This window comes from Buteo buteo, chromosome 20, assembly GCF_964188355.1.
Source record: "Buteo buteo chromosome 20, bButBut1.hap1.1, whole genome shotgun sequence".
Taxonomy (NCBI): domain Eukaryota; kingdom Metazoa; phylum Chordata; class Aves; order Accipitriformes; family Accipitridae; genus Buteo; species Buteo buteo.
Window position 1 is genome coordinate 23,912,360 of NC_134190.1, and position 10,938 is coordinate 23,923,297.

Below are 10,938 nucleotides of genomic sequence, written 5' to 3' on the forward strand. Positions count from 1 at the left end.
TCCATCCCATGGAGGGATATCCCCAGCAAGTACACATATCTCTTATCAAGGTTCGTATTCCATACAAAAACCAGGTCTCTGGAGGATCTCCAGGACCATCCTCACATGTGATGGTTCGAGTACAATTAAACAAGAAACTATGCTCCCACCTTCGGCTTTTGCCGGATTGTAAGGGCTCAATGACAGTAACATTTCGTGACCAAAACCACATCAAATTATCCTTATCTAAGTGGCCAACTGCCCTCATGTTAGGAAGTTTAATACACCACTTGACTGTTACATTCAGGTTATAGTCAGCTTCATAATAGTCAGGTATTGTTAGTGGGTCAAAAATAGGGTCCCAGGGGTAATATTCACACTTCCACGGGGTGATAAATGGGGAAAATGCATTATTTCCCCTAACGTGAGAGTGATTTCCCAATGACACTAAAGGACCAGCCTGTACTGTATTGTCAATAGTAAGGTTAAAGGCTGGACCACTGACGTTACATGTTTTATTCATAAGATCAGCATTTAAATCACCGAAGAGGGGAGACCAAGTTTCCTGCAGACTAGGGACCATTGGTCTTCGATGCCATTTAATGGTGGTGTTGTCATAATCGTTCACCCAGGACATAGGTAAATAAAGTTTTGATGTGGTATTGGTACTGGTTACGTTAAAGATAAAAGATAGGTCAATTGGAGACACAAAAAATCGCAACCCTTGTTCAGCTGATTCTGGGAAAGCAACACATATACCTTGATTGGTATGATTCCACACCCTTACAAACCCCTTAATGAGTTCCCATGCGAGGTTCCGATTATTCTCATTTCCAGGGGTTTGGTTTGCTGCACACACATACAACATGCATAACCATACAAATACAAACAGCACCCCCACATGATTATTAAAAATAGTCCCACAAGTAGGATGCTGATGCATATTCCAAATATGACGGTCTGCATTCACGGTCCGGGGTTCTTCTTCATTCAACAGGCTACCTACGAAGAGAAAAATAAAAATCTGTTCGGTCCTTTTCAGAACCGACATTAAAATAAGGGAACAATCTATCAAATATTTATCCTGTGTTCCTTCCCAGAAGCAACTTTTGCTTTCCAGGCATATGTATTCAGTGGGCTAGTGAGTACCAACTGTACAGCTCCTACAGTAGGTAACTCCACCAGGACTGGTTGTCCTGGAAAATGGGAGGGATTCTGTTCACGATTGGGTCCCGGTATTGCGGGTATCAGGGAAGGGGGCTTTGGGCAGAAAGCTCTAAGTTTAGGACACCCGTTCATTCCCCACCAGTCATTTACTTGCCTAACAGCTTCCCATAATTGATCGGCCCAGTTCGCCTCTTGAGGCTTCAAGAATCATTTAAGGAGACCGTTAGTTCTCTCGACTATGCCGTTGGCCGGTGGGTAACAGGGTGTATTGAATACCCATTTGATCCCCTCCTCCTTAGCCTTTGAATGGCCCCCTCAGGATAACGGACTGCTGATGAATAGTCCTTTCTGCTTCTTGGACGGCAAAACTTACTACAAAAAGACCCTTCTCCCAAGTAGAGTATCATTTTTTGGCATCTTTGAAGGTACAGGAATAAAATCCAATGGGCTGTGTAGGGCCATCAGGCTCTTGTTGCCACATATGTATTGACAATCCTGAATTTACAAATCCCCATTCAATCTGCACAGGGTCAGTGGGGTGGATAGCACCAAGTGCTTGGTGTGTAGTGGCTTCAAAGTTTAGGAGTTGTAAAGCGTCGTTGTGGAGGGGCGTCCATTTCCACTCAGCTCCCTTCCGTAGTAAATCATACAGGGGTCTCGCAATTATCGAAAAATCTGGAATGTGTTTTCTCCAAAACACCAGCAATCCCAAAACATGCTGCAACTCCCTCTTATCCTCCGGTACCTTTATTTGATCTATGGAGGTTAGAGTGTCTGGGGGAAGGTGTACCATCCCTCCCTTCCACCAAATACCTCAAAATTCCACCTCTTGCACAGGAAGTTGTATTTTCTCAGAGGGGATTTGTAATCCTAGGGATTCTAGGTGTTTAATGATATCATTCTGCGTCACTGTACTGGTATGATTTCATCCCCTGCGACAACTATGTCATCAATATATTGATATATTCTAACTCCAGCTGCAGGAGGAACATTCAAAAGCTCCTATGCTAAGGCATTGTGTGTGAAAGTAGGCGAGTGCTTAAATCCCTGTGGGAGATGGGTAAAGGTGTATTGTTAACCCTCCCACATGAAGGCAAAACCATTCTGATCCTCCTTTTGCAGGGGAACCATGAAGAACATATCTTTGACATCAATAGCAGCCATAATCTTGTGGGCCTGTTGCTGAATAGTAGATATTAATTCAGCTGTATTAGGCACTGCTGCAGTTAGGGGTCCTGTATTAACATCGAGCTGCTGATAATCCAGAGTCAGCCTCCATTTGCCATATGGCTTGCAGACAGGCCATACAGGGGTGTTGTATGGGGAGTGTGTCATGACCAGAATCCCTTTCTCCTTTAGCTCCTCTATAACTGGGGCAATCCCCTCTTGGGCCCCTAAAGGCAAGTGGTAAGGTTTGACGTTGGTAACTAAAGAGGGAGGAAAGAGGGGGGCAGCTTGCAATAAGCTGAAACTTGGAAATTCCCATCCAAAGGCCCACACCTTTCCACCCTCATCAGTCCAAGATCTTCCTTTCAACAGGTCTAGACCCAGCAAATTCACTGGGTATTCTCCTAAGACCACTATGGTGACTTTACGGGGGCTGATGGGGCGAGATATTAATAGGTCCCCTCTTGAATTCTCGGTAAGCCTTCTGATAAACATCCACCCTTCGCCTACTGAGGATGAAGGAGGAAGTTTCCCGCCTCCTTTTCATTCCGAGACCCTTCCAGGGGAGGGACCGTAGCAGAAGTAGGTTTCTCTGGTCCCTCTCTAGAATGCCAACTTTTAACTAATAATTCCAGTTTGTCAGTGGGCTGTCCATCTATTAACGTCTTTGTGTTTCCCTTCTGCAACCCCAAAAATCCACAAACTGTTTCTTCTTTTTTTATGTTTCTCACTAACATTTATCCGACCTCCATGATTCATGGGAGGTGTTGTTTTCTTAGGTCCTGACTGCTGCATCGGAATCCTCCACTCCACATGCCTAATAGCTTTAGAGTCCCCCCTATCAGAGGGTACTGGACTGCACTTTCGCCCATAATTAATCAACTCCTGAGCCACCTCCCCCCACGTCCAGACTTTCCGCTCTCTGCAATTACTATTGGGGGTTACTACTCCTTCTAGAGAGGCAACAGCTCTTTCCGCTTTCGACAGACTGGCTATTTGTCCTTGTAATTGAATCACCATTGGTTTTAAGGACTCCAGGAACTCCTTACAAGAGAGGTCATTCTCTCTGGGTCTACCGGCGTCATCATAGGGGATTCATGTCGTGGCTCTAACTCCCTCTCATACATCATTTGCAAACAAGCTGCCTTTTGAACATCTCTGTTATCTGGTCCACAGTTCCTACTATGGCCCGTGGGTCTCCCCTCTCCAAGGGGTTCAAGCCTCCAGCCCAATAGGCCGCTCGCTGCGCAAGTGATCAAGGGGTGCGATAGTTTCCCGTGGTTAGGAAAACATCAGGTCCTCAATACCCTTCAGCTTCCTTTTCTGTCAATAAAATCTGACTGTCCCCACTAAGTGAAACTCTCCAAACATACTCCGTCTCCGACTCCTTAGGAGTCCAGCCATACTCTTTTTTTAATTTAGACAATTTGGTGGCTGTAAAGGGGACTTCTTTTGTTGTTATTTGAGGAGCCTTGTCTTCCTTATCTTCATATGAATATTCGGTTTTAATCAGTGGCCGCAGTGGGATGGATAGCTTATCCAAGCAATCCTGCCAATCTTTTAGCTGGGACAGGGGCTAAGTTGGTGTTTTCTCCTCTGTCCTTCCTAGTGCATTATCGAATCCCTTTTCTGACATATCCTCCGCCTCTTTCATCAATCTTTCATATAACTCATCTCTGAGTTAACGGGCATTAGCCCTTTCCTCCTCTAATTGCACCTGCAGGGTTCTAACCAGGTCTTGTAACAACACAATGATTTGGCTTTCAGCTTTATCCTGTTGTCCCTTCTCTTCCACAGCAGCTAACAAGGCTGCACCTAATACCGCACAAAACCAGATTTTCCTTTGTCCCGTACCTCGGCCTGCAAGACAATAATTGGGTCCACAATCAATTGCGCATTATACCAATTTTTTCAAGCCCACTCCAAACCCGGTGGTGAGGGTTTAGCGGCTTGTTCATCCAAAAACCATTAACAATACTTTAGAGTCATTCTCCATCCCGTCACACTTTGGAAGCGGCCTTCTCGAGGGCTGCCTTATTTAACTAATTATAAATTTCAACGTCCCGCTCCCTCTTCCCAAGAGGTGCCTTGCTTTAACTATGTCTTCTACTAATTAAAACCTTGGTATCAACACTCTCGCTTAAGGTGATCCTGCCCGCCACGCCAGTTAAAACGTCCCGTTCCAAGAGTATGGAAGGGAAAATAAAAATTGGATGCACCCGAAGCAAGATCGAGACACAAACGCGGTCCAGCGTTGATAAGCAAGGGTCAACTGACTTTATCGCTTACCAAAATAAAGAAAAAAAAGAGGGAGGTGATAAAAAAAAGGGAGAAAAGGTAGAATGTTCTTCTCCAAGCCCCCCAAGGGATAGTCACCACCGTGGGTCCAGCGCCGTCCCATCGGTCCTGCTGGGCGGCGGGGAGGGCTCGCCGGCGGCCCCGCTGAGGCGCTTTACGGCCGCTTTTCAGCAGTCCTGGTCGTCACGGCAACGCCGCTTCCGCCGCGGGGGGCTTTGGCGCCCAGCCGGCCGTCAGGCGAGGCCGCGGCCCGGCCCTGGGCGGGGAGGCCTCGTCCTCTTCTTCCTCCTCCTCCTCCTCCTCCTCACCCTCACCGGGGGGCGGGGGTCGTTGGGGGCTGCCACGGACGGCTGCCGTTGTCACGGTGACCGTGGGAGGATGAGGGGCGACCGACCCGGCCCCGCTGCTTGCCTCCCAAGCGCCGGGCCAGCCCGAGCAGGTAGGCAGAGCCGACGGTGAAAGTCCTTGCCTCGGCCTTTTGCTGCCTGTTCGCTCCGTTTTGACGAAGTAAAAGGACCCTCGGGGCTCATAGCAGCCAAAAGTCCCTCAAAATACAGACCTGAGATTCATCGAACCTACCTCCTAATTTTAACGGAGGTTTGCCCAGGGTGCAGGCGAAAAATAGATTACTTTTTAAGGGAATCGGTCACGGCGACAGCCCAGCAGACTCATTCCAGGCAAACTTCGCCAAAGGAAAACAACATTAAAGTTCCTGACGAGCTGCTTAAACCTTGTCACAGGCAATAGTCAAGTCTGACTGCACGGTCACCTCTGTTGAAAGTAATGAAAGGACACTGTTTGGCGATCAGAACGTTTCAAGAGATGCAGATATATCCCCATCCTTTAATTTTGTTGGATTCAGGATAACTTGAAACACTTTGTTGCTTTAGACCTTCATGTAGACTTGTTGTTTACTCTTCGGTCCTTTACACTTAACTGTACCTAGCACAAGGAGATACAGGAACTAGCATAGGACTGTTGTCCGAAAAGTGGGATGGTTTACCCAGTGTGTGAAACGCCAATATACACATCAAGCAGAGGTATTTTATTCCAATTCATGTTTGCACAAAGATGGGGGCTAGGTCGTAATCCCCAAAGCTAGCACCCCTCGTACCTAAACAGGCAAGCAGTTTATACAGTTCAGTTATAGATACTTAATTTCCAAAGTTCTTCTCCAAAACTATTATTGGTAGTCGCTTATCTACCACAGTTTCTATTGGGCTAAAGTTTTCCGCGCTTCAAATGAAAGGTACAGTGTTCTTTTATTCTACAGCGCATGCTCAAGGAGAGTGGGAGGGGTAAGTCTTTTCGGTCTGGAATTGAGTCGGTGGTCATGATCTCCCCCTGCCGCCTTTATCTTTACTCCAGTTATCAAAGATCTTTGCTGACTTCATGCCTATTAGCAATTATTCAACTTTTGGGCGGCTCCTGGGGTGGGATGTTCCCTTCTTATCAGTCTGTTAGTTCTTCCTCAGGGGCACAGTCCTTACCAAGGCATGCATTGGTTATACAGAGGGGATCTTGTTTGACAAGAACTTTGGTGGCCTTTTTAAGGTGGCTTAAGTACATCATTTCTTAAGTACATCAGGATAACCTTAAGAGATAGAAGAATATGATAATACGGAGAGCAGAATATGACAGCATGGAGAGCAACTTCCTTAGTATAGATGAAAAGTAATCATAAGAAGGCTATGTTCAGTTTAATTTCACTTATGCCAAAAGAAAATAAAATGTCTAGAAGTCACTGCCAAAGAGAACTGAGAAAAAGAGGCTTTCCAGAGGCAGAAGTCAGAGCCAGTTTGATTGCTAATCTACTAATAAACTCCTTTATGCAAGGAGATAATTGATTTTATCAGTAAATATGTCTAGTTACCTTATCAGAATAACAATATTTTGTGTAGGTTAGGGTAATTTTACATTGTTAATAACAAAATAAAAGAAGAGATACCTTCCTAGATATGGTTAAGCTGTATTTTGACCTGCTGTTACCTTTGAATCTTCTTTGAAAATTAGTCTCTGAATTTACAGAAGCAAACCTTTCCTAACTTACATAATGGGTTAGCTACCTGTTGGGTTTTTAAATAACACTCTGGTTTTTAAATTTGAACACTTTCTGTTCACTTAATTACTAAATTTACATGTTCAGTATTGCTGTAAATGTCTATTATTATAAATCTCTCGTGAGATACCATTTCCTATTATTGTTTATTTATCCAACATAGGCGCATTTGAAAATTCAACTTACCTTTTAAAAAACCATATGTTGCTATGAAGGCTTAAATTTTGGGAGGTGGATTGCCTGAACTCTTCTGGTTCCCTGGTGATTAATGTTTATGATTTTTCTTTTTGCTTATTGTCCATGTGTTCACTATTTACAAAACAAATTACTCTTTTGTGTGTGTGTGTGTGCATGTGAATGGTAACGTATTGGTCAGTGGTGAATGTATTCTCCTTTGTATGCTATCACAACGCAGACACTCTCTCAGGTATTAGAAACTATACCCATCTTACAGGTCTTACTGGAATATTAAGTCTCTCTCTTCATAATCCTATTAATTAGCTAATTTTAGCATGGCAGGCTGAATACCTAGTCCCAATAGAATTGTTCTCTGACTAAGGCATGAGTCCAGGATGTCTGGGTTATGTGTCCCTTTTTGCCAAATTACTCAACCTCTTTGTGTGTCACTTTTTCCTTAAAATGGGAATAGCACATGGAGTGTTTAAGGATATTTAATGTTAGGAAAGGGCTTTGAGATCCTTGCATAAAAGATGCCCTAGAAAATTACCACCTTTAGACTTTATAGGTTCTTATCCATGAGTGGTTTATTTCCAAAATACTGTAGAGTTCCAGGTACCTGTGTATACGAATTGTTTTCAGTATGTTTTATAAACTGAAAATAAAAACCAACCCTAAATCTCCTTTAATACATCACCAGCTCTAACCAAGCTTGTGCTACGCTCGGTTTTGAATTAAAAGGGTTTTTCTTGCTTTTGAATTAAAAGAGTTTTTCTTGCTTTTGAATGAAAAGGGTTTTGAATTAAAAAGGGTTTTATACAGAGATATGGCTAGAGATGTAGAGGTAAGTGAACTGATGCTAGGCACTGGGAAGCCCATGTAAATTAGCCCAGACGGAGAGCCCCGGGGATGTGGTTATACCAATATTTCCCACAGCTCAGAGTGCGTTCTCGCAGTGCACACCGGGGCACAGGTACTGGGCTCCCACGGGTGTCCACGCTGGCTCCCCGCTGGGGTTTAAGTCCTCGTGCTTCCAGTGGGGCCTGCAGGAATGGGGATGAGCACTGGCTCTTTCAGCCCCTGCCTTCAAGCTGTTGGGTTACACTTAATTTAAAATGCTAGCTTATTTTAGGGAGAGTTTGTATCGAAGATGCTCTGTAAAATGCTGAGGTGTGGTGTTTAACCTATGTTAGCTGGGAATGTCAGCTTGGCTTGTATGTCATACCACCAAAAATCACCTTATTCTTACAAGCAGAACTCCATCACGTTAGTTGTAAACCAATTTAAGTGCTTTATAGTACCATTAAGCTTTAATTTAAGCTTGGAGAAGTCTTTAAGAAATATAAGAGGTATGAAAATACCAACAAGTGAATATAACACCAAGGTTAATGAAGACTGCAAAGTGTTGATGAGTTGAATTGCTGACCTGGAGAACAAGCTCAGATCAAGAAGCTGAAGGAGCAGTGGGGATGGGATCTCTGCTATCAAAGCTATTTATCAAAATACATTAATGATACAATGCATAAGATATCTGAAGTATTGCTACAGTTTTATTTCCCCATGGGCCAAATCCTGTTGCTATTTTCACAACAAAGAAAGAAAAAAAAGTGTTTACCTGAATGGGAATAGTAGGATTAGTGCATTCTCATGGGGAAATGAGAAGAATGCAGAAACACAAATGCTGGTTATGCATATAGATGTAAATTTGATGGGGAAGGTAATTCACTTTCCCATGTTCTTTTTTGCCATTTGGTATCCGGTGAATATTATCCAAGCACTTAAAGGCCTGGAAAAATGTGGACAGAATTATTAATTGTTAGTAAATAATTTCTTATTGTTTCTGAATTGATCAATTTCCAAATAGATCAAACCCAAAGTTGGTTAGCTAATACAAATGTAGATTATCCCCCCCAAAAGCTTTTTTTACTAATCTTTTTACTAACATTATGCACTATAAATAATTCAGCCCATTTGCAAGAACATGAAGTGAATTTTGACCTCCCAAAAGTAAATTTAAATTTGCTCCTGGCATGAATAAGAAAACAATTAAATTAATAGCAAGAAAATCACATTCCCTAATATAAAGCAGGATCTGGACTTTATTATCCCACACAGCAGATGAGCTGCCTTAACCACCAAACTGTTGGTTCTTTTGGCACATGTCTTCCTCGTTTCCACTGACACTTTATTCTGGACTGAAAATATAATTAAATACACTACGCTTTTTTCTTTAGTGTATGCTTTAGAAAAAGCATTTTGTCCAGTGAAGTTTTTTTTGAAGCTTCTTGCAAGTTTCTAATCCTGTGACTAGAACTACTGAAGTGAATCTCTAGTTTAAACCTTTTGGTTACAACATGCCTGGATCTTGCCTTTGTCTCAAATGCGCGTTTTTTTTCACATCGCTGTAGGAGGTCCCCTGCTGCTCCTCAGTGCTTGGAAGAACAGCTGAGGGGATAGAAGACACGCAACCTCCCCCCACCTCATTCTGCTCCTAGGCATGGATCGAGTCAGCTGGATCCAACACTCTGCATCTTCCTGAGCAGACCTCAGAAGTAGAGTAGCTATGCTTTTAGGTGGCTGTGGGCAAAATCTGTTTGTTTGCTCGTTTGTTTATATTTAATGCCAAGCCCCTAGCACTTCTTTGCACTTAACAGAAACTACCAGAAGTACGAGTACTCTGGCTTCTTGCTGAAGTAGTGCCTGCCAGTGGAGGTGATATCTCGCTTCTAGAGGAATCCTGATAAGGCATTCTTCCAAGAATTGTGTATCATATTTCAAAGGTAGTTCTGATCCCTTTGGAGATGTAGTTAGAGCATGAGGATGCCCGTGCCAGGTCAAGTCCAGAGTCCACACATGGAGCCGGTGGCCAGGGGAAGGCAGGAGATTTGCTCTCTGCGCCGGGGTCTGCATCGCAGCCTTCCTCCCTGCCCGGCGTGCGAGTCACGCACAGCCACGTACTGGCCGTTGCTTGTGCCGAGGCCCGCCGGGAGACGGGGCCACGTCTTTGGCTTGGTGGGAGGGCTCTTTGGCAAGGAGACCATCTAGGACCTGCCCGGCAGTCTCCGTAGGGCACCTTCTTCTGCAAGCTCTGCGGGCTCCGCATCTGGGATCCCCCTGGGGAAACACAGTGGGGCAGGGGAAACAAACACCGCCTCTGTGAGCAGTGACAGACCCACCCTGGGGGAACCTGACAAGACGCTTTCGCTTTGCTATCATAATTTTAAAGAAGAAAAAGTAGAAGCAGAGGGTTCAGGGAGACCTTTGTCCTCCCTGCTTTACTGGAAAACTTAGAAACAAACATTGCAAACGTGCAAACCAACCAACCAAATTTTCAGTGTCAGGTGAGGTGTGACCCCTGTCCTGTAGTTTTAATTAAATGGATGGATTATCTTTGGGCTGGACTGATGTTTTCAGTTGATTTTAAACTCCACACTGAAATTCTTATTTCAAAGCAGCAAGACTGTATTTGCCCTCGGGTATAAAAGCCTTTGGATCCTCTTGTAATGGGAGATAAAATAGGGAAAAGAGATTGTCATAAATACTTCTCAAACTCTGTGATTAATAACCTGATTTTAGTTTTGAGGCCAACTTGCTAAATTTTAACCTGAGATCTGTTGCAAGGGATAACTGACCCCAGAAGAGACATGAGGGATTATTAATGGATGCCTGTGATCTGCTTGCCTCATTTTTCTGAGCCTTCAAGTCCAGAGATTGAAATTCAGAGGAATTTTCCAGATGTGGCCATCGCTGCACATCAGCTTGCAAGGTTCTTAGGTGACTCCTATGCTTGATTTATTATTACTTCATCTTTTCTATTTTGCTTATTACTCTTGCTTGTGTACTTTTGTATTTTCTTTCTACAGTGGATACCCCAGACTCATTTTTCAAAGGCAATCCTTTTGCTTGCTTCAACAGTAATAGATCACAGCCTCCTACTGCCTTTTGAGTTAAACACAGATTTCTGCTTTACAACTTTGGTCCACCTATGACTGAAAAATAGCGAATTTGACACATGTAGAACCCTTGTATTCACAAATAAATAATGAAGTGGCTGGTTACTCAGCCAGCATGCAGCAAATGCTACAATTTAG

General features: G+C 43.8%; 1 pseudogene; it reads right to left on the minus strand.

Annotated features, from left to right (window-relative positions):
- Positions 1 to 974: 974 nt before the first annotated feature.
- On the minus strand, positions 975 to 4,309 carry LOC142042275 (uncharacterized; annotated as a pseudogene).
- Positions 4,310 to 10,938: the final 6,629 nt, after the last annotated feature.